Raw genomic sequence first — 25,902 nt, forward strand, 5'->3', positions numbered from 1 at the left:
GTATTTCTGTTGTATCTGCCAATAGGAATGTAATACATAGAAGAACCATTGTCTTCAGAAAAACCCAGCATGACTCATGTGCATGCCATAGCAGGTCTGTGAGGGGTGGGGGTAGAAATGTAACCTGACAGCCAAACATGGGAAACCACTCTCGGGTAAAACCACAAATGACCTAGGTGATTAGAGATTAGGGTGCGAGGCACTGCCTGCATCGTGACTCATCACTCAGGAATGTCTCGCAGTGCCGAGGGGACCCAAACAATAGACTTGACCATGCATGTCACAACAGGTACATTAGTCCGCGATTTTGTGGCACCATGAGGCGCTCAGGAATGTCTGAGCCTGCCACAAACAGCTCGTCAAAGTGTCATCACGAAGCACTCGAGCTGCAGTCATGACGCGCATGCTACAAGAGGCCCGTTAGTCACCGACTTCGTGGCGCCAAGCTGACACTCGGGTAGACAGGTAGCTAAATGATAATACTAGTAATGCAAGGAAATAAAAAACTCAGGTATGTTTAGTACATTTATTTAAAAGTAAGAACACATTACAAAACTAAAACATTAAAAATTTATTCTACATTTATTATGACCAACAATCGTTTAAAAATTTTTAGCATTTCATTGCAAACAATCAGTTGAACATCCATATTATGACACATTTTGCTGATGTTCCAGGAACCAATCTTTGTTGCTTAAGCAAAGAGTTCACAAGCTGGCTTGTGACAGAACTTTCATGTTGCTTAAGCAAAGATTTCACAAGCTGACTTGTGCCAGAACTCTCATGTTGCTTAAGCAAAGAGATCTGGCAGGATTTAATTTGAACTTTTTTTAAAAAAATGATAATTTATGATGTTTTTAAACGACATCTTCTCACTTATGGTTTTCTCGGAGTGCTCCTATTTTTTCACATGAAATTTCGATAGATTTCTACGTGTGCTTCAACTTTACTGTGTTAGAATTTTTTTTTTTTCATGTGCTTCTACTTTTTTTACCTGACAAGAATTTTATGGTTTTCTCCTTGCACTTCAGCCTTTTTCATGTCAAGACTTTATTGGTATTGTACATGTACTGATGGTTATTCTTGACAATATTTTGGTGATTTTCACCGCATGCTGCATGTTATTACTGACAAATGGTTTTTTTCTCTATTGTTCGTGTTCTGTTGCTTATTTTTGGCGAGAATTTCGTTGGTTTTTTAGTGTGCTCCTGGTTATTCATGATAAAACAATCAATCTGTGCATTTTTTCTATAAAAGATAAGCAAATGTACTCAGAGATTCATTTAATTTGTGAATTCATGTTAGCAAATAAACTTTAATCAGACGGAGATTATACCACCAAATGTTATTACTTGCTTGATTACTATATATCCAAATATATGAGAAATGTCAACTTTCAGGATGGTTTACCCCTCCCCTTGAGTTACAGCGAAGCCCCTCCTTTCTTCGATCGTGAGCGAGTATTCCACATCCCACAAAGAAACTGTTTTGCATTTTTTACACTACAAATAATAATGAATGATACTATTTTTTTTTCTAATGGACACGAGAGTTTAAAATTGATAAATAGTGATTTAAGCAAATGCTTTTGTTCTCTCGTTTATTAAATTGAGAAAAATATGTAATCAAAGGAATGTTAAGTAGCCTATTTTGTTTGTAAATGATTTAAAGTCGACTTTTTTTGTTACTATTTTTACTTTGTCTCTCCCTAGATCATCTAAGCTTGTCAAGGTGATATTAGTACAGCTTCATCGCTGGAAAAGAAATATATACTATTTTAGGTGTAAAATCTTTTCTCTCTGTCAAGGAGGCGGCACGAGTCTAAGAACGAAGTATGTGCCTTTTTTGTTTCTCTTCATGTGATGTATTACTGTGTTCCATAATGAATGAATGAATGATCCTTTCTTTCTAAATCTTGCATTCTGTGATAGTATTCGCAGAATTGTGATTGAAAGGGCTGTCAGTTGCGTGGTGATTTTAGAGAAAAATGCAGTGTTTTATATTATTCAATTATTTTGAAATGCATTATTTTAATGTGTTTCACTGTCCTATGTTTACTGTTTCAGGAGGTCCACCTAAATGAGGTGAATCTGCATTAGTGAAGCGAGATAATTGCAATGCTTGCTAACGCTTCTAGTGCAGTTTTGTCTCTAAGCGCAGCTGCTTGGACTGGCGTTCAGTCATCTCGTATTGCATATGTTAAGGGGGCTGCTCGCAAAATAATTTTTCTGTTTTTCTTTGTAACATTTATTTATCCTGCGAAGAGCATCGATTGTACAAATTTGATATTATTTAGGCAAATTGTTTTTAAATAAATCGCTATCAAAGTTTGATTTATTTCAATTTTGCATTATACAAATCTTGAAAACAAGATAAGATATGTCAATGAAATTTGGTATAACTGAAGTATGTTAAGTAATCTATTGAAGGGATTAAATGAAATTACTCATAAATTGTTACGAAAAAAGTGTGCAGGCATGTAAATAAGTCATTCTTCATTAAACTATATGAACGTCATGGTAATACTTATAAGAAAATGAGAACATGCGCGAAATGCGTTTGGATTTCATTTTATTATTTATGTTTCACAATGCTGGATTGTAATAACATTGCAGCAGATTTGTAGGATGCAAGCAGTGCATGTATTTTTTGCTCCTGGCATTCTGAGAATATATCGGATGCAGCCCGCAGCACTGGAGGCGCCGCGGTGTCTGGTGTTATCGCGTCTGGAGCCAGCGCAGCTCGGCACGGCCTGGCCTCGTGGCGCGCGCTGTTGCCGCGCTGCCAGCAGGGCAGCAGGTATACGAGCTCAGCCCGTAGCTCCACTCGTGCGGCTAGCATCGCTCAGTGTGCAACACAAACTAGTGTTTTTTTTTCCGCGTTTGAGTAGATTTTATTTTGTTTCCAAATGGCCCCACAAAAATTTGTAGATGGGCGGCCTTATAAGAAAACAAAAAACAACAAGAAAGTGAGGATTAAAAGGAAATTTCACGCAGAGCGAAAATTAAAATATTATATTTCACAACAATGTGAAGGTTCCGAATCAAAATTGTGCGCACCTACCGCATCTACTTCCGAATGCGTGCAATTAACTGTTTCTACAGCATCTAATTCCGGTGAATGTTAAATGTACCAAGAATGTGCCGATGAGCGGTAAGTTATTACACAAAATAATGTAAAATGGTTTGTTAGTTACTTTCTTTAAATTTTATCTTAGAGTGAATTAAAAAAAAATATATGCTTCATTTAAAATAGAGTTGGTTGTAATTACTATATTTTATACTGACAGTAATATAAGGAAATTGTAACGATTACGGAATTAGGATAAACATAGTTTTCTTGCCTATTGATTTTCAATGCAAACTTACTCTAGTCAAATATGTTGCCCCCCCCCCCCCCCTTTTTTTTTGTAATATTTGGTCCTGACTAGTGTGATAATTAGAATGTACTTAATAGAAACCATAGACTTAATGTAATAATTACATAGCACTAATTTCCAGTTTGTCCACACTGTTGAAGTTTGAAATCAATTAGACTACCTTGATGTGTAAATCCTATTGCCTTTTACTAGGCACATGGTGCTACGGTGTTTCTTTTAAGGCCCGTTCCACAATATTTTCTGAAATAACTCCAGACAAACGCCGGGATGGTTCCTTACTATAGACCAGGGGCAGAACCAGGAATTCCTTCTTTTTTTGGGGGGGGGGGGGGGTACGGACATCGGATGACCTTTGGGGGGGCCCATTCGGAATGACCTTTGGGGGGGCGGGAGGGTGGGTGCACGGGTAGTCTGTATCTAGTATAATACCTGTGTATTACTGCATAAGTCGTATTATCCAGTGCATATTTTAACATTCTAGGGTACACCCCATAAATCCGCCTATGATATAGACCATCAAAAACTGAGCCTCCATAGTAGTGGGCACCAGCGTCGTTAGGAAAAAATTAATAAGGGGGACGAACCTAATCTGGGAAGTGGGAGAATATGGAATACTGCGCACAGGAGGGTCCGGGGGCACAATTTTTAAAATATTAAAGGGGGGGGGGGCAATTTCTGCCCCTCGCTAACGGCGCCCATGGTAGTGGGTCATATTAAAAATGACTAGGTTTATTCATGAGCCCAGAAGCATTTTTACATTAGAAGTACGTGTTAAGTTGTTTTAACTAATTAAATTAATGTAATTTGTTTTCATTTTTATGTGGACAGGAATGACTTACAAGTATTTTCATAGATTTTAAAATTTCATAAATACAATATTACAGGACAATCTGTGTGGAGTTAGGAATCTGTATGGGGTTATAAATCTGTATGAGACTAGGTTAAATTATTTTATAATTTTTAGTCCGTTTTAAAAACGTTGTATATTGATATTTTTATTTAAATAATCTTCTCTTTTATTTCTTAAGTTATCATATATGTGTGTATATTTCCCACTCGTTTTTAATTTTGTATGACTGTTGAGAACACAAGTTTATTTTAGGTGCCAGCCATCCATTGTTTAATGTAAGATAAAAATATTCATGCGTTTTACCATGTTTTGTTTTATGTATGTGTATTATAAAAAATTGTGGCAGTAGTAAATACACACACACATGCATATATATATATATATATATATATATATATATATATATATATATATATATATATACATATACATATATATACACTCACACACGTTTGTTAGTAACGAATGTATCCATTTAAATAATATAGTCTATTTTGTATATGCTATAATTGATATATTTACGCCAAACAAATGATTACATTTATTTTGTGAATAGTGTAGTGAAATGTTTTTTCTAAGCATCTGCCATGTAATTCTGTATGTTGTCATGTTTTTTGGCAATAACAAGTTTTATTGGTAGGCAATACAAGATATGTATGTCATCAAAAATTATTATGAAGCTTAAATAATCACTATACCTACATTGTAAATGCTAAATAACGTGATAATATTTTAAAAGTATTTTTACTATCGGCATTTGTTTTCTCTGTTAGGTATTTGCCATTTCTTGTGAGTTAATATGTTTTTGTTATTATTAGTTTTATTAGTAGCCAATATTAAATGTATATAAATGTTACCGGGATTAATTCTGATAGCTTGAATAGTCACTTCTTTGTAAACATTTTCCCTTCTAATTATTTGACTTGATATTCGGGTTGTTTTATGTAAATTGTATTGAATATTAACTTCAGAGTTTTGTGTACATTGTATTAAATTAACTTATCATCCACCTATTCGTTCTGTGGGTTAATGCTTTTGTAATTTGGTGTTTTGTTGGTAGACAATATAGGCCAGTAAAATAAAGGTTTTGGTGACGAATAATTAGAGGAAAGCTGGAATCTGTTTTAATCGACGAAGTTCATTCGTAGTAAGAGTATCCTAAGTTTGCCCCGATTTACGAGTGGAGCGTTGGCCGCCATTTTTAAAAAAACTGTAGATTCTTTCATTTTTTTCTCTCCTGATTTTTCTCAATATCCGAAAACGAATTTTCCAATAAAAAAAAATTGTTCCGAAGATAAATGTAGCTTGTTAAATTACGATTCGAAAAAGTAAAAAATACATTAAAATGGGTTATTTTTTAACTTAATTAACACTTTTTGAAAACCACCTTTTAAAAAGTATTTTCTAAATATTTAATTTTTTAGTTAAATTACTAGCAATATATCCGTAATAGCCCATCCTAACCGAAAAAGTAATGAAAAAAAAGCTGAAGAGCATTTCATTATGCTTTTTACGAACACTGAGTTTTATTTAGTACACATACATTTGTATATATAAATTAAAAATTTGAGCCACCATTGTAAAAAGGTTATGTTGTGAGAAATCTTTCTTTTCGATTAAATTTTTTTTGAAAAGCAGATATTTATTTGGTCAAACATAACATTTACCATCTAATTTGATTTGGTAGAAAACGCAAACTTTATACAACATAGGATTAAAAACACTTTAAAAATGATCACACTTGCTAAACCACTTAAGTGATATAAACTTTTCTTTTACTTCATCTGTTGTATTGAGAATTATAAATGGTTTTGTGACTTAATAAATATATTCAAAATAAGGTAATCAAAATCAATGGAAGGCTGGGTGCCGACAAAGGTAAAAAATAAAATAAATGTTTCCTAATCAGAAATAATTTTGACAATCGAAAAAGTTCTATTGTTACTGAAATTGAAGGAATAATATACATACTTATTCGTTTACACACTATACATACAATCCATTGAAAGTTTTAGCACTTAAGAATTATCATATATGATGGATTTATTGGATACTCGTAACATACATACTACCGAAAATATAGAAACACAGTGATTAAAAACAGCATTAAAATGTTTTACCAGTAACTTTATAAATAAATACAAAATAGTGATTATCAAATATAACATTATAATAAAACAAAAATCTAGAAACTGGTTCTATCAAATATATTCAATATAATGTACTATGGCTTTATCAGTCTCATGACTACATTATCAGAAACTTGTTAATATCAATTAGCACTGTGCATTCGTGGAGAACTAAACAGTTTCTCTTTAAATAATAACGATTCAAAATAAAATATTTATAACACAGAGAATACAATAAACACATATGATAATGATTTAAAGATTGGTAAATCTACAGAGTAAGTAAATTTACCAATCTCCCTTCTCATCTTAAATCAAATCATTCAGCAGTGCATCTATGATAATCAAGAGACATTTCATTATCATTTATATTGTACAGTTATAACAAACAATTTTTACAAACAAAACAGTACATAACATGTGAGCTAATAAATCACTTTTTAAGTACATAATAAACACACTTATGTTTTCTTTATTTTAGAACAAGGTAATTCAGGTGGCTGCTCTAAGATCTCATTCTCATAGTCTGATAAACACTTGTCTTCTTGGAGGTCTATATGCTCTTCGTTGCAGACGAAGTTTGGTTGAACAATGTCGTCTACTGGGGAATTGACATACGATAGGCCTTTGCAATTCTTGCAGATTGTTGTACATTTCAAATTACTTTTTCGGCAAGAGCAGACTCCATTACAGCCTTTGGCACACCAAGACACAGTTTTGAGGAGCTCTTCGGGTGCTGCATCTCTATTTGTTGTAACAGGGACTAGACCATGTTTGGATGTCTTCCAGACCCATACCAGTGGATCGGTGTGGTTGTTGCTCCACATTTGCACTTGCAAATATGTTCTCAAGGAATGCTGGCGAGCAGCTGCTGGAGTTGGAGGCAAAGAAGCGAGGTTAAATTCATTTCTTTGTAGCGATTTCTGGAACATCTCGTAGCGTATTTCATCTAGTGGCATATCACTACGTCCAGAGTAGATTGCCGATATTAATTTCTGTCCTGCCACATCAACCTAATCTGCAGTAGTTTCGGCTTTGTTAAACACCCTGACAGCTTCTTGCAACTGACTCTCTTTCTCCAGCACCTTAACGAATTTCAGTTTTCCTTTTCTGAAAAAAGCTGATGTAGTGTCGCAACCACTGAATGCATGAATGAATAGGATATTATCCTTAGTAGGTTCGGATGAATTGAAATTGCTTGGACTGTAAAGTTCATTGCTATGTTGACTCTTTCCTGGCTTCAATAAATATATGTTGAGGGAGTCTGGAGCTAATGCAGTCAAAATCACCAACAGGTCAGTGTCTTCCCCCACAATAACCACACAATCAGCATGCTGGGCGATGACAATTGCACTGGTCTTAATTAGTGTCAGCATCCTCCTTCGCCTGCTTTACAACAAACTGCTCACCTTTAAATTTTTCATTCAACATGGAGATAAGACCGTTCTTGTTATGTTCATTTGATAGAAATAATTATTGTGGCATTGTCAGCGACATTGTCTCATCAAACATAACATTTGCTGCTGTCAGCTTATTGCCTCTTCGAAGTCGTTCCGCAGATTTTATACCGTTCGCACTTGTTTCATCTGGATATCCATCGAAAACTATGGTTGCACCTTGTTCAAAGTAATGTTTAACATACTCGACATATTTATTTAATATTGACGAAAAGGTTCTCGGGCCTGCCACAACACACGGTGTAAGAGGTAGCCTCCATCTATGACATAAGCAGAGTTACTCATATCCATTGAATCCTTTTCAGGAGTAAACAGTTTGTAGAATGCTGATTTGCGTGTTTTACGCACACCAACTTCGTCAAATAAGGACAACGGATACGGAGCCAGCTCAAATTGAAAGTATTGTTTCAGTTGTTCATTTTATTTTTTATGTAATGAAATTCTGCGGAAAATCGTATCAGGGTTGACTGTAACTTCTTCCTTGTGAATTTCCACAGCAGAATTAACACATCGTAGGGGCATCACTCTTTGTTTTCGCTGAAACTTGACAGTACCAAAATTACTGCCAATCATCCTCGAAATGCTGGAATTTCCGGCTTCATAAGCTAGGTGGCAGTTAATCTTCTCTTCTCCTGTCAGTCCAGTACTTATGTCATTTCTTCTACCTTAACTGGGAATGGATCATGAGAGGTATACCAGTCCAACAATTTCTGTACATCAATGTCGTCTCTTAATATACGTGATGCCCTGGCATCAACATGCTGCTCAGTTGTCGCAAATGACTCTCCACAGAATGTTTCAATTTGGTCTAAAATATCAATAGCAGCAGGCATTGAAGAGATCCACTTTGCCAGAGTACTGTCTGTAATACCTCTTACTTGTACATGTAAATGGTTTCCATATTCATAACTTAATGAATATCTAATAAAATCAAATGTTTCATATACTTGATTTTAACCTACATATTTACGATGAATAAATGCAAGCATTCTACTGAATTATCTATAAGTGAGAAAAAACCAAAATCATTCACACCTCAACATGTAAAATCGCATATACCTGTTAATGTAAAAAATTATTAAAATAATTAGGTTTTACTAAATATTGAAATAAATTTCATATAAATGATGTACCCCATTTTTTGTTTAATTATGAGCCACTTCAGAGATGTTGAACGTGCAAAACCGATAGATTTGGAATTTCCCACAAATCTAAATAAATGAGTAATTTTCAAATTGTCTTCTAAAGAAAACGCAATACCCCTTTTCGTATATATGGTATTCATTTGAAGCGAAATTCAACTATCTAAATTTAACTGCTTTACATACTTTTTGATTGGTCGCTTCGTTTTGGAAAAATTTGAGAAAAACCTCAAAAGCTAACAAAAATATTCAGTTTTTGCAAAATGGCGGATGAAGCTTCACTCGGAAATTGGGAAAAACCTAATGTGATCATACTAGGGGTATGCTGAATACATTAAAACAGTTTCCAGCTTTCCTCTAATTATTCGTCAGCACTGTCTTTTTTTAGTCTAATTTTACTGGCCTAATATAACTTGTGTTTAAATTTATATTCAGATGACTGTTAATGTATTTCTACTTTTTGTGTTGTAAATATGTTTATAGTATCAAAACAAAAATTACAGTAAAAATATTCTAATAGTATTTGGCTGAATAGTTAATTAATGAGATATTACATCTTATTACATTGCCTGTTTGCTTTTGTACAAAAAGGTTTGCCAAAAAATAAATCAAAAAATTGACCATATTTGGTCAATCACGTTGTGGGTGTTAATATATTAGCTGTTTGAATTTAATATTTAAATAAAAATAATTCCCTCAAGTTGCTTTCTGTGAGGCAGTGGACAAACAGATTTACAAATTTATTGTTACATTAATATTTAATTGAGGAAGGGTATTGCTGTTGGGGATTGCCAGTTATTAATGTTTAATTAAAATAATGTTAGTGATTCCTGAAGAAAAGCATCTCGCTAAATATCGCGCCGTAACATTTTTTATACGTAAATATGTATACAGTATATAAAAATATAAAACACTGTTTGGAGACTTCCATAGACTGTAATACTCAATAATGACACAATCCCAAAATGGTAATTTATGTATGTATATAAAAGAATATATTATGGTCTACTATAAATAAATCAAGTTTGCATTTAGATATGTTTGGCGATATCGAAACAATATGTATCTGTAATACAACTACAATGATTTGTAGGGCAATAAACACGGTAGGTAGTTAATCACTAAAAAATGTCTTAATTAAAAAAACACAGAAAAACTGGGATCCCAAACAATTTGTTAGTAAGCAGAATATTTTTTGAAGAAAGTTTTTGGTTTTTAATAAAGTATATTCCTTTTTTTGTCGGTTTTTAAAAGTTTAAACTGTGTGTTCCCGTCTACAGAGAGTTTTAATGCTAGGGCTGTTTTATCATTTAAAATGAGTACGCATTTCTTACTTAAGTTATCAAGATTCAACGCTCAAGCCATGCGCCATTTCTTATGTACTAAGAAAAATGTTACGTATGAAGTTTGGATCACTTAGAATTTTAAATAGAACTGTTTGAGATATAACTTGAAAATCACGTTTTTTGATTTCCTTTTAAATAACTTATTTAAGTGTAGTAAAACATCAATAATTTAGTAACATCTTATAAGAAACGATGTAATAATGTGCAAATTAGACTGCAAAAATTACACATGCAATCACTGTGGTAACAACTCAGTTTTGATAAACTAAGACAAAAAGTGTTGGGATAGAACCCACGACCCATGGCACGTTAGTGAAACGTAAGCGACACCATTCCTTTAGAATATAATTTTTATTACACATTATGTTTGTTTATGTGTTTATTTAAAAGATAATAATTACATAAATCGTAATTCTCGGCGTTGTAGTTTTTAGATTTCCAATTTCACATACAGCTAATGTATACAAAACAACGGAACACAAAATACATTATCAATTATATGCACGTATAAAAGTTTAGGAATGTACATTAAAAAATATTTTATCATACAAATTTGTCTATTTTTAACTCGGGTAGGTCATATGCTAAGATACGGTGGCAACCACTCGCTTCAGAAAGCCGAGTACTCATTGGCAAGAGCCATGTGTTCCTTCAAGGACAGGACTCGCTGATAAAAGCTCTCGGGTGCGATGTCACCCGAGGCTAGCCCGTGGAGTTGACAACACTGGTAAGCTGATCCCTGCCTGTCGCCCAGCGCGGCTCGGCACGGCCCGGGTGCGAGAGAGAGGGCAACCGCAGATTGTAACTGAGATAAGGCGCGCTTCCAGCCGCCACCGCGGATAGAGCAGCCTCTGCTACCTAGCGGAATTCGGGCGACTGCATTAGCCTTCCAGCGCCCTTAAGTATGAAATTTGTGTGCTATCCAGACATCAGACCTATGGTTTGGGAAAAATGACGATAATAGCGTAATAAAATGTTCTCGCATGCAAGGACTTGCACATGATGTTTCATCTCTAAAATTAACTTTGGAAAAATATTAATTTTTAGCTCCTTTTTATAAACAGATGTAAGTCTTGAGTGGTTTTCAAAATATCGTACTTCCTTCTGAAGCCGTGCAGGGTGTATGTATGTATGTATGTGTGTGTAAATAACCAAGTGTCTGTATTTCATGTGCAATTTTTTCATAAACAAATTAGCATCTTTAGCAGTAATTTTAATCAATATTTCTAACCAGGAGTTGCGCAATTCGTATGTGTTATATCCTGCCATGTAAATAATGCCTTGTGTGATGAAAATTTTTTTGAGGGGTGTGGGTTGTATGTTTGCTTAGTTAAACTGTTTTTGTTTTTTGATGGATAAAAGTATTAATTCTGAGTTGTTGAAGGCAACAAGGGCGTTCCAGAGGCAATCCGTCAGCCCAATCCTAGTAAAGACTCAAGCGTTTTCCGCTCGTTTTGCAGTATGGTATCTGGTACCATCCAATCTACACAAAATTTAAATATTATGTGTTTTAATAGGTTGCCTTTGTAAATGCATTAGCCTTCCAGCGCCCTTAACGATAAATGCAGCGGTTACGATATATTTCAAGATGGCAACCATGACATTCTAATGGTCGAAGTCACGATTTCGGCGCCTTGGAGCGGCTTTTCGCGGAGGAACTTAAGCCACTAAAGTGAATTTTCATTCCGTTGGCAATTTTAAGGACTGAAATGGTAAATTTTCCCTTAAAACGGGATTTTTCTCCTTAAAAGTAGGGAAATCTTTTAGATTTAAAATTTTTGGAGATTTTTGGCGGAATTTATTCCTGCCGGATTTTGGCAAATTTTGTGTAATTAATGGCAAACTTTTAAGTTAGAGGTCATCCAAGATGGCCGCCGTGACCTCAAAATCCAAGATGGTGGACACTGACACCCGCACGACTCCCAGAACCCAGGGCTCGGACCGGCTATCATATACTACTCACGCTAAAAAATGTAAACGTTATTTACAGAAAATTTGATACTCAATATTTTAAACTGCTGAAAATGTGATAATAGTTGTTTATATCAGGATTATATTTGAGATTCGACGCCGTCTCGCCATAGTATATGGTAAGTGATATCTACCATCCACGGTATTTAATCTTCTTGGGCTTTCTATAACTGATATCAGTATATTCTAAATGTCTGAAATTTGTGGTGTCAGTACATTCTTCTTGACAACTGACTGACGAAATAGATGCAGTAAATAAAAACCAATTAATTCCAAAATAAACACTAAACTACCCTCAAATTATAGGTTTGCAGGTATGCTAGCAGCGACAGTGGCTAGCCAGGTTACATTAGACCTTAAAAACCTTGGTTGAAATATTCACTGCAGTGCCTATACGAGAACTATTTAAGGATAAATTTCATAAATCGTTCAAATTAAACGATGTGTAATGTATGACTATAAAAAATGCACGTGAAATTATGAACATTTGGAGGTAATTCGTTAAAAAAATATGATCATTATTTAAAAATAATGTATTCAGGAGAAAAATTTATTTTATTATTCTTTAACTTGTAATAAAAAGTATATATTGGATATTTTTTTTTATATGTAATTCATACTTTCTAACAGAAAGAATACTGTCATATCTGTACAAGAAATAACTATAAGCACTCATAACTGAAAACACATATGCTGATATCTATGGGCTTTAAGTATGTTAAATTTGTTTATTTTATCTCTATGATGTGCTTAAAACTCATTCCATTGGCTACAAAAGTGAGTAGTATGTAAATGGGGCTACTGCGCCTGGCGCCGGCGCGTGGTGAGTGGTGTCGGTGTCCGCCATCTTGAATTGTGACGTCACGGCGGCTTTCTTGGATGACCTTGACCTTGACCTTTGACCTTGACCTTGACCCCGGCGGCCATTTTGGATCCGCCATCTTGGATCCGCCATCTTGGATGACGTCATTTTGTTTTCTCGAACATTCCACCATTTTGTTTTCCGCATTTTGAATTTTGACGTCACCGTTGCAATTTCCGTTACGCCCGCCATCTTTAACTTTTTTATTTATTATCCGATTTTAATGAAAAAAAATTTAAAATTTATAAAAAAATTAAATTAATAAAATTTTGATAAAAATTTTTTTAAAAAAACATACATTCACGACACGGAGCAAGGAGTCCTCGGTTCGAACCCGGTGAGGTCAAAAAAAAACGACGACAGTCTCCTTCCTCAATGGTGGCTGCAGTCAGACTGACTTACCCCCACCACTTTTTTTCATAGCACATATATCGTCAGGTAACATGAGATCACGTCCGCCATCTTGTCCTCGTCTGCTGGAAGCCATCATCATTGTATCATCGGCTAGAGTGCGCTGATGCCATGTTAGTTTAGTTCTTATCCGCTAGAGTGCAGTAATCATTTATTACTGTGACACCCGCCATTTTGAAATTTGGACGCCATCTTGAAATTCGGGAAAAGTTCCAAAATTCATTAAATAAATGTGCAATAAATATACTGATTGATTCAATCGATAACTGTCCTTGGTTCGATCCCTGCCCGATACAAATCAACTTTAATTTTAAAAAATACCACAAAAGTGACAGGTTTGAGAAAATATAAACACCGCAAGTTCTTTTAAAAAACAAATAATTTTATTACATAAATTCTACACTACTACAAGTACAAAAAAAGCACAGACAAATTACTAAAGTCTTTTGGATTTCTCGATGTCTGCATCTGCCACCCAAGAATTAAAGCGAGGTGGAAAGCCCCACCACTTGACATAGGACAGTCCATTTCTTCGTTTTATAATCTTCTCCACCAAGTACGTATCAGGATACAACGTAGGCTGAATCTCTTCGACATAGAAGCCGCCATGGATAGGTTTGTGGTCCAAATCTTCGAGGTAGTAGGTCCTAGGCTCCGATTCACGAACATGTGTCACACGGAAACGTTCGGGACTCCAGTTCGCAGTGAAACCTTTCTCAAAGATACCTTTCTGCTTAAAGATTCGCACAATATCACCGACGTTAGCTTTAAGCTTTCTTGGATCTTTCTTTTTCGTGTTGGAAAACACTGTTCGAAGAAGGCGATTGTCATTTATGTCCTTTGGCTTCATTTTCGTGGTAGAATGCACCGTGGAATTATACTCGCTTATTAGTTTCTGCAAGATGTCAAGCCACTTGTAATTTCCGTTAGCCGTGAACTGCCGCCACATCTTGGAACACAAAGTTCTGTTAAACCTTTCGACAACAGAGGCTTTGACGTTACTAAATGTAGAGTAGCGTTTGATGCAATACTTCTTCATCAAAGCCTTGAAGGTTGCATTGTAGAATTCTTTCCCGAGGTCCATTTGCAGGTGCGACGGTACACGTCCATCCTGAAAAATATTGTTCATGGCCTTAGCTACTTCCGTTGCATTCTTTGATTGGACGGGTCTAGCCCAAGCGATCTTGCTATAAACATCGATGATGTCATGTCAACATGTACTTGAAACCTTTATTCAATCGCGAATACGGTTTTATCTCAACAAGGTCCTCCTGGAATAAATCATCAATTCCACGAACTAAGACTTTGCGACGAAGGTATTTCCGTCTAGCAGGAGCATGAAGTTCGCGAGCGATTCTGGTTCGACTCATTGTATGTTCTTCAAGTATGGAGACTATTTCGTTGATGTGCGAATAGTTTCCTACACTAAGCGAAGCATGTAGAATTCTAAGGCGATCAACTAATTCATTGGGGTCGTCCCAATATACATAGTCAAATATCTGACCTCTTTCTAGCTTTTTTAAACCTTCGCCATGTATTGTTAGTTCACTGAAGAGATTAGCGAGAATGTCGATTTTTTCATGATCTTCGTCTTTATATACACAACTATCTGGATCGTTATCGCGAAAATGTGCATTTGTTAGCTCTAGCAGTTTTTTGTACTCTTGTAAGTCTTTGTGAGAATATCCTTTAGGCTCTCTGCGAAACAGCAATTCGTACAGACCCGCAGTCCCACGCGTTTTGAACGCTTTTACGCGCACAGTATTTCCTGTTAGAAAGTCTATTTCTTTAGCACCGAGGAACCACTTATTATGTTTTCTGTACACTCCGATTGTCGTGTCATTATTACGACTCGTAAACGATATCAGTTATGGTCGGACCATTGCATTAACTTGGTGTCCCTTTTTTGGTATTTTCTTCCTGTGCATGGACTCTGTACTTGTCAAGTCCTCTTCTTCTCGATCTGGTTCATACTTTCTCTTCTTTATAGTTGGCATTTCATTCTCAACTTCTGTCTTCACAAAGATGGCTGGTTCTTCCTTGTTTTTAAGTTCGTCGAGGCGACCAGTGGTTGGTTTAAATATCTCCTCATTTTCTATCTCACGTGCAAGTCTGGTTCGTCTAGCAAGTAAATATTTTTCACGAACAGACTGTATAGCTCAAAGAAGGTCACTGGCCAGGTCCGACATTGTACTGGCTGAAAACATATTACAAGACCTCCTTTTATACTTTTTAATTCGTTCTCAGAAACTTCTTTCTTGTGTTTGGTTAAATCTGAATTGGTTGACAAGTGAGATAGTGATGCTTTCACACTACTTTGAAAAGTTCGCAAATCGTCGCGTCTTTGTGCATTCGATATTTCGATCATGTCGCGAATGCGAGAATCCGAGGCTTCCACGCACTGGTCGATGGCAACGAGATACTCTAGTAATTCCTTTTTCACACTTTCTACTATTTGAGCCAGTAGCGAAATGTATTTGCGGATAACGTCGCCATGAGACTTGAGAGACTCATGTTTGACGATAAACTGATCGAAACCTCGTCTGTACCTGCCCTTATATAGCGGCCAGTCTTTGACTATAACTAGGAATCCATGTTCTTTTTTCCAACACAAGGAGCACATGTCTTTGAATTCCTGGAATGTCATGTCGGTGTTTACGTGATCATCATAACAGTGACGTAAATGAAGTTCGTCCATGCGAAAAAGTACTATGACATTTACGTTGTCTCGTAGGAGGTGTTTTGGAATACGACTGTACGTCTGACACAGGTAAACTCATTCTACCTTGGAGTGTCTGCCCATGGAATAGTACTCTTGTACTATACCTTGTTTCTCGCACATTACATCGTCGAAAACAAACACGGAATTTGCTTTTGTTTCGCTTGGAGGTACAACATCGGTATTATCGCTAAACGGAAAATACTCCAGACCATCCACCGAGCGTAGAACAGTAGCTAGGCGCTGGTACTTTGGCTGTTGCAACGACTTGGAAAACAAGTAAACGTTCTCGAACCGAAGACCGTTTGGTTCCTCCAGTAAACTCAGCAGAACGCACGTTTTGCCGCAGTTGGACGGACCCGCCATTTTGCAACGTACGGCAGAAGGCAACAGTAAGCCATGTCGTGGTTCATGCGCACTAAATACATCGTCTTGCGTAATGCGCACGGACAAACACACGTCTTTCTTGACGACCTGCATTGTACTAAAGTAATTGTATAAAATCAATCACATTTATACTTTCTGGTCAGTTGTGCGTAATGACTCGAAGAGGTAAGAACAAAAAACACATCGGTGCAGGGCTCATGAACTCTCTGATAAACAATCTGCCATTCGAGCTACACATTCCCGGCTACAGATGCTGTGGCCTCAGCACTAAACTAGCGAAAGGGTTAGCTCCGGTGACGTAGGCATTAATTCTCAGGACGAAAAGTGCAAGCAGCACCATATCGCATATTCATTAAGCAAGGATCTGGAATCTAAGCACAGAGCAGATCAGATATTGACACAGGAAGCTGAAGAAATAAGCAAATCGCCGGACGCGGGTCTTGGAGAAAAAATCGCAGCGTGGGGCGTATCTAAAATCATGAAGGCAAAGACGAAATTAGGAATGGTTGCTCGTCAAGCCAGCTCCATCAAGCCAAAGAATAACTCACGCAGGACCAAACGCAAGACTGGTGCAGGCATGCAAAAAGCCAAGCAAAAATTACAGACTCTCGACAAGAAGATTATAGGAGGTTTTCTTCCTTTGCTTTTGCCTACATTGGGTGCTCTCGGCGGCCTCATCGGAGCAACGAGCGGTATAGTGCGGGCAGTCAACACTTTAAAGAATGAACGCAAGCAGTTAAAAGAAGCACAGGGACACAACGCCAGCATGGAAGCCATTGCAATCGGTAAAAAAAGTGGAAGGACTGTACTTACGGCCTCACAAGACAGGTCGTGGCATGAGAAAGAAACGAATGAAAAAATCCTAAGTTCTTTGCCGAAACGTCCGCTCACAAATATAGATTTAATCAAGTACGCACGAAAACTGAAAATACCATATTTCCGCGGCGTGTTTATGCGAGATACTTTGCCCAGCAAGCCAAAAACGCACGAACGCGCCATCATTAATTTAGACACGTCGGCGGGTCGTGACACGCACTGGGTGGCCTATGTAAAGACTGGAAATATGGCCGAGTACTACGATAGATTTGGAAATTTAAGGCCTCCGCCAGAACTGCAACAGTACCTGGGCCGGTCCACTACGTTGTTTTACAATTACGAAACGGAACAGAGGCCTAATCAAACAAACTGCGGACACTTGTGTCTTAACTTTTTAACAAACAAAAATTAGCCGGCAAATAAAAATTGTTACTTAAAGGTTGTGCAGTGATGATAATTTTTTAGTCATGTCGATAACACTTACCTTGACAGGTCACGCATCTGAGCTGCGGGCGGTTCATTTCCCGCCTCTGGATTTAAACGGAGAATGGTGTATCGGACTCGTAGATTTTCAAACGTATAATGCCATACCGAATATCGACGAAGAAAACTGCAAGATCCGCTTCCTGAAAAGCGATGGGACCGCTCATGAAATACAGTTACCTGTTGGCTCTTACGAAATTGACGACATTGCAAATTACATCAGGGATATATTACCACAGGATGTAGACTTTCAACTGCGTGGAAATCCAAACACTCAAAAAAGCATTCTAACATGCAGTGAAAATGTCGACTTTACGAAATCTGGCACCATAGGTACGATGCTCGGATTCGAATCAAAGGTGTATGATACAGGAATAACGTACGAATCTACGCGCGCAGTAAACATTTTTCCTGTGAATGTCATAAGAATAAACTGTAATTTGGCAAGTGGAACGTATCTCAACGGAAGACTAAGCAACATGCTGCACGAGTTTACGCCGATGGTCCCGCCAGGATATAAACTGGTCGAAGTACCGCAAAGTATAATTTACGTTCCAGTCGTCGTGAAGTGCGCACACAAAGTCGTCGTCAGAATCGTTGACCAGCGAGGACGATTGGTGAATTTTCAAGACGAAGAAATTACATTACGTCTGCACTTGAAGCGATGGGCATAAAGTTCGTAACACCGAACAGTTATAAAAGAAGTCATATTGCCGTGAATAAGAACAGTTCTCTACCAGACATCGGTGCATTAACACCTGACAGCATAAAGTATCTTCTTAGTATTGGACAAGTGCCGAATAAATATGGAAGACGAAATCCTCAACGTGGAAGATCCGGTCATTTTTGATGACAGCATTACGAAAATGGAATTGCACGAGTACCAGCCTTTTCTGCTCGGACCGTACGCACTTCCATCGGAAGTACGCATTGCTGTACAGCACCAAGATATTTGTACTTGACCTTCACAGTCATTTCTACGTATAAGAGGCACGCTTACAAAAGCGGATGGTACACATCCGACCACGACGTCAATATCCTGCAATGGTATTCTTCACCTAATCGAGCGCATTACTTATGTACTTAATGGCGTCGAGGTAGACCAGACGAGAGATGTAGGCATAACATCTGCTATGAAAAATTACCTTTCGCTCACGCCAAATGAACTGTCTGCGGCAAAGATGGCCGGTTGGGCTCTCTAGGATGAATATAAGCTTCCGGTTTATGCCGAAGGGAAGTTCGAAGTTTGTGTTCCTCTGTCCATGCTTCTTGGATTCGCTGAGGACTACAAGCATATAATAATTAATTCGAAACAAGAGCTCGTACTGCTTCTAGCCAACACGCACATTAATGCAATTGTCGCCGCTGCAGAAAACCCTCAAGATGTCTCGCTAACACTACAGTCTATCGAGTGGATGCTGCCCCACATCCAAGTGAGCACCGTTGAACAAGTCAAGATGTTGAAGAACATAGAAAATGGCAAGAACTTCGATGTGCCATTCCGATCCTGGAGTCTGGAAACTTATCCTGGCTTGCCTCATAGTCAGCGTATCAATTGGATAGTAAAGTCCAGCTTCGCTACGGAAAAACCAAGATACATTATCGTCGGGCTTCAGACCGGAAGACAGCTCAATGCAGGAGTAAGTCGCTCCTTATTTGATAACTGTCAATTACGTAATGTAAAAATATTTTTAAACAGCGAAAGTTATCCGTACGTTGATATGAACTTGGACTTTGAAAGTGGAAGATTTCTTCTCGAATATCAAATGTATGCCAAGTTTCAGCAAGCTTACTATGGCCGGAGACAGCCACCGATACTGAGTCCCGACAGTTTCAAGAACAAGGCTCCGTTAATGGTGTTTGACGTTTCCAAACAGGATGATTGATTAAATTCAAACATCATCGACTGTAGGATCGAAATAACGACTAGCGGAAATATTCCACCAAACACCTATGCTTTTTGTCTGATACTTCACGATCGTCTTGCATCGTACAATTGTCGAGACAAACTTGTGAAAATTCTGACTTAAAAACTGATTCATTTGCGATGATAATTCAGTTACGATCGAGCATTGCTAGCGACAAGATGTACTGCAACCTGCAAGGTTTCCAGAGCCAAAACGGCTTTGTTCTCAAAGATATTGCCGTCACTTCCGGAGACAAGACTCGAACCCGCAGCTTCCGATCCCCGTATCCTTGGAAACTACTAGACGAAAAAAGTAAACGGTCGAACGAATGGCTATGCAAATATTATCACGGACTAGAGTGGGACGAAGGAAAAATCCCATACCACCAAGTGAAAAACACGCTGCAAGATTTATTATTTCAAAACGAAGCAATATACGTTGCCGGACCTGAACAGAGGAAATGGCTACAAGATCTGTGTGATGACGGAGCAGTTGAAATTGTAGATTTGTAGGATAAATATGGCTGTCCTTCCCTGCACAAGCTTAGTGCAATATACGACGTGCAGCCAAGTGACAAGTTTGAACGTGTCTGTGCCTGTTCAAACTCGCAGTTAATGCAGAAATGGCACACACAATGTTAGTAGGAGTCCGCATATATAAATGTCGTACATACGTACGTGCCTTCAGTTGTCGTTCTACCCGCAAGAAGATGTTTACGTTTCATCATGCTAATGTGTACGTGAGCATAAGACCTAGCTTCAGCAGTGTCGAGTACAGCTACTGGGATTCCGGGTATCTACGTACATATACAGAAACCTGTGATGGAGACGCTCAGCATTGGCGGTTTGCGCACTTTCCTGTGTCCTACGAACCGACTCAGCAGCTGGTAGATTGTTGCGAACCTGGAAACTGTGCCGTCTATCACATGAGACCGCACACAATCCTTCCTGCTAGCATCGCTGAGGTAGTCGCCTCGTCTGCACGTGCAACACCAAACATGAGCGTGTTGCAACCTGTTGCGACCTGTGTTGCTTCTACGCAGATGTCCAAACGACGTTCGTCTCGTCGTTGAAGTTCAGGCAGTGAATCTGTCCCATCTAGCACTGCAGTAAAGCCAAGGCGCAGACGTGGTCACAGACGACATCTACCATGTCTCGCTAGAGATGACGACATCGCAGAAGATGACCAGCCGGAGACCTGTGTTCCTGATCCCGTGACCTGCGAACCAGTTGGAACCGGAGTCGAAGAGGCAGTTCGTGCGGCTTTAAAGACTTTGCTTGCGAAAATGCTTAATTCCTTAACCTAACATGCATTTGTGTAATTTTTATAAATAAATGTGTGAAACTTGAACTCATGTGTTTTTTTATTTATATAATTTTTAGGTACCTAATCAAAAATTAATTTTAAATACAGACAATATTTTGACACATGTAGTATTCCAGTAGACCGCGGGTATATAAGCGAGGTTCAGACGAGTGGTCCCTCAGTTCACCTCTGACCACGGTGCAGTACGGACGTGCTCTCTCCAGTAAGTTTCGTGAAATTTTGTTACTGCTCCAATGTCGATCGGGATAGGCTGTTTACCGTCAGCAGCAGGGACCTCGATGACAGCAACGATAATGGAGTCGGAGATTCCGATACCGGCTGCAGAGGAGACCACGACAGCTGAGAGCTCAATGGCTGCGGTGTCGACAGCTGCGGAGATCTCGATACCGACTGCAGAGGAGACTTCAATTAATGAAGAGCATTCATTGCGTCAGTGAAAATACTGTGGTACATCATTTACTAAAACTTCAAATGCGCGCAGACATGAAAGAAGCAGTTGTCCAAATAATGTTCAAAGAATACAATTTCAGTGTATAAAATGTAAAAACGAATTTCACGTCTCGATAACTTAAATCAACATTATAGAAAATGCTCCGAGAAAATTAAGTGCAAGTATAATGAACATGGTTATTGTTTTGACTCATGTGTTGAACAAGCTAACGAGAATATATAAGTGAGTCCCTGTCGATGAGAACTTCAGTCCGTCTCCCGCTGCGGCGATGAACGGATCGGATAGTCAGACTTGAAAAATAGACCAGTATCTAGCTATTCTTGAGAACTCGATGGCTTCATTACCAGTACCAACACCGACCTGGATCGAAGGTCTACCATCATACGTGCAGAGCCCGATGACAATGTCGTCTACAGCTACACCTACTCTCTCAGCACTACAGGATATTTCGACGCGTGCAACATCTTCCGCAGAGCAGAACTCGAAGGCTTCAGAAGTTAACATTTCGGCAATGTTACCATGGCTGTCAACAGTGCCAGTGTCATTGATGAAGGGAAAAGCTTCAAACGGTGTTCCATCACCCAGCTGTACGTACTGTGACAAGATCAAAAAATTGAAATTACATGATTATATAATACACAATTGTAATAATAACTATGAATGCATTAAATATCAGTGCAACGGATGTTTAAGCACGTTTATACACTATTGAAGATTAAAACAACACCTCAGGAATTGTGATAGACTGGCTGTACATTCATCAGAAACTAGCTGTATATTTTGTAACTAAACATTAGCAAATATTCAAATTGCAAAACATCATGAAATATATCACTGTCCTTTTAATGAAGTCGATAACTCGTTATTGTGTGTAAATTGTGGTGTACCAATATGTCGACCTGATAAACTGAATAAACATTTACGGACATGTAAAGGACTTACTTCATCCATTAAGAATAGTGTTTGAAACGAGAAATCCAAAAGACTTTAGTTATTTGTCTGTGCTTTTTTTGTACTTGTTGTAGTGTAGAATTTATGTAATAAAATTATTTGTTTTTTAAAAGAACTTGCGGTGTTTATATTTTCTCAAACCTGTCACTTTTGTGGTATTTTTTAAAATTAAAGTTGATTTGTATCGGGCAGGGATCGAACCAATGACAGTTATCGATCGAATCAATCAGTACATTTATTGCCAATTTATTTAATGAATTTTGGAACTTTTCCCGAATTTCTAGCTAAATAATTACGGATTTTCAAGATGGCATCCAAATTTCAAGATGACGGGTGTCACAGTAATAAATGATTACTGCACTCTAGCGGATAAGAACTAAACTAACATGGCATCAGCGCACTCTAGCCGATGATACAATGATGATGGCTTCCAGCAGACGAGGACAAGATGGCGGACGTGACGTTATGTTACCTGACGATATATGTGCTTTGAAAAAAAGTGGTGGGGGTAAGTCAGTCTGACTGCAGCCACCATTGAGGAAGGAGCCTGTCGTCGTTTTTAATTTTTTTGACCTCACCGGGTTCGAACCGAGGACTCCGTGCTCCGTGTCGTAAATGTATGTTTTTTTTAATTTTTTTATTAAATTTTTATTAATTTAATTTTTTTATAAATTTTAAAATTTTTTCCATTAAAATCGGATAATAAATAAAAAAGTTAAAGATGGTGGGCGTAACGGAAATTGCAACGGTGACGTCAAAATTCAAAATGCGGAAAACAAAATGGTGGAATGTTCGAGAAAACAAAATGACGTCACCTAAGATGGCGGATCCAAAATGGCCGCCGGGGTCAAGGTCAAGGTCATCCAATATGGCCGCCGTGACGTCACAATCCAAGATGGCGGACACCGACACCACACACCACGCGCCGGCGCCAGGCGCAGTAGCCCCATTTACATACTACTTAAGTGAACCTTCCAAGTGTTTTTGGAAGTGAAAGTAAATGTAAACTTTTACGCCAGATGATTGTGCATCAATGATTAGGACGGTGATACCTATACGACTATATGGGCTCCAAACCACAAGTAACCGATCTGTGCTCATTCTTCTAAGTCATGCCTGAGCCTTTGATCAAGCCCAAGAACCTCGCGAGCTAAATGTGACGCGCTAAATTATAAAGCCAATTTAATTTCTAAGTGCGCTTAAAGAAAATAGAGGTTGTAGTCAAATCTCTCTCCTTCGATCCATAATATTTAGACAAAATGTTAAAAACTTCATTTTCTTACAAATACATTTATATCAGACTTTATAGTTTTCATATTTATTTAAATTATTTTAATAGTATGGTTTGATTATTGGACACTGAATATACATGATATAGAGTGGTTTTCTTAAACACTTATTAGGATATAATTACAAACAGTGGTAGTATATGGATTTATATTTCGTAGGTAGAAATTTTTTTCCTAAAGAATTTAATGTTATGGAATGGCTCTTAGGGGTCCTCAGATAGACGTAAATAATTTTTCATGTACTAGATTTTTAAAAACATCCCGGAGGAGGCCAACATTCCTCCTCCCCCTCTGAAAAATGTCATTTCCACATATATTCATAAATGTGTTATAAGACTAAAATAGTAACGATACTTTCATTGCCAACATCGATATGTTTATTTAAGTTTTAAATTAAATCAGCAATTACAAACAAAAAAACATTAAAAATGAAGGTGTTTAATTAAAAACTGTAACTAATTATGTACACTGTTGGTTCAGCATTTAGATGCTCTCTCTCTCTCTCTCTCTCTCTCTCTATATATATATATATATATATATATATAGACACACACACACATAGGCTACGCTTGAACACTTCCAAATGAAATATGATTTATAGTTTATTTGAATTAAGAAATCGAAGTAGCTAGATAATTAATAAGTAATTATATATATTTATATATAAATATATATAACTAGCTGACCCAACAGACGTTGTACTGTCCAGATTTCAATAAATTTGCTTGTGATCATTTTTTGAATTTGTGAATAGATATCGTAAATGTGTAAACGAAGTAAAAATGAGAAAAAATCTTTTTCTGAGTGATAGTTGTATTTATTAAAGATTGTGGCCATGGATATTCACTTTGAGGATGAGAACATTCAGAAGTACGCGAATTTGTATTTTTAAATGCGAAATGATTTCGGCAGTACACCACTGAAATGCTGGAAATGTGTTTTGAATGTATTTTATTACGTTTAATAGTTTAGCGAACGAAATATACGATTGAATATTATACTATCTATAAAATGTTGTGCTTCACAAATGGCTTACTTAACGGAGATTTTTCCAATAAATGAAAATTCATTAAAAGATAAAATATCATTCGATATTCACTATAACAAAGGATGAGACCAGGAGTGTGGATCCCAATTTTACAAATCATCCAATAATAGCTAACCAGGTAAGTTTTGGTTACTGTAAAACTAGTGATCTTTATTTAAGGTTCACAAGTCAAATTTGTATACGCTACTAGCTAATTTAAATGGCCGTTAATTCCACCATATTAATATTTAGATGCTAAAATTTATTTTAAAATTCCCTTTTTTTGTAGATTTTTTTAAAAGTAGTTTAAAATACAATGAGTTAATTTTTTATATCGTAGTTTTCATTTTTTTGGACAAAAATTTTTTTTTCCTGTGTATAATTTATATAATACATAAAATTTATTTCTTACATTAATGTTCGTCGTATATGCGCTTACTATGCGGTAATGCTATATGTTATATATAAACAAGGTTATAAATAGTAGTGTTGTAAGTCACCAATAGAAAGCACTCATGGTCAAAATGGTTATTTAACTCCCCCTAGTAATCGAAATGAGATCACTGTAGGGACTGATTGAAATACCATATGAAAACCTTCGCCCCAAACATACAACCGAATGTTCGCCATTCAAGATCCACACAACTTAGAAACATCATAACATAGAAAATCATTACTTAGAAACACACAAGTCAGAACTGTGAAAACTTAGAAACTCTTAACTTAGAAACACGCAAAGCCAAACCACACAACTTAGAAACGTCATAAATTAGAAAGTCGTAACTTATAACTATCACAACTTAAAAACATGTAACTTACATCTGTCATAACTTAGAATCACATAACTTAGAGAATGATAACTTAAAACTTTCTCAACTTAAAACATACAATTTAGAACTGATATAACTTAGAAACACACAACGACAAACCACACCACTTAGAAATGTCATAACTTAGAAAGTCACAACTTAGACAAATCATAACATATAAATTCTTTCT

Source organism: Bacillus rossius, chromosome 2 (genome assembly GCF_032445375.1).
Source record: "Bacillus rossius redtenbacheri isolate Brsri chromosome 2, Brsri_v3, whole genome shotgun sequence".
NCBI classification, from domain to species: Eukaryota; Metazoa; Arthropoda; class Insecta; order Phasmatodea; family Bacillidae; genus Bacillus; species Bacillus rossius.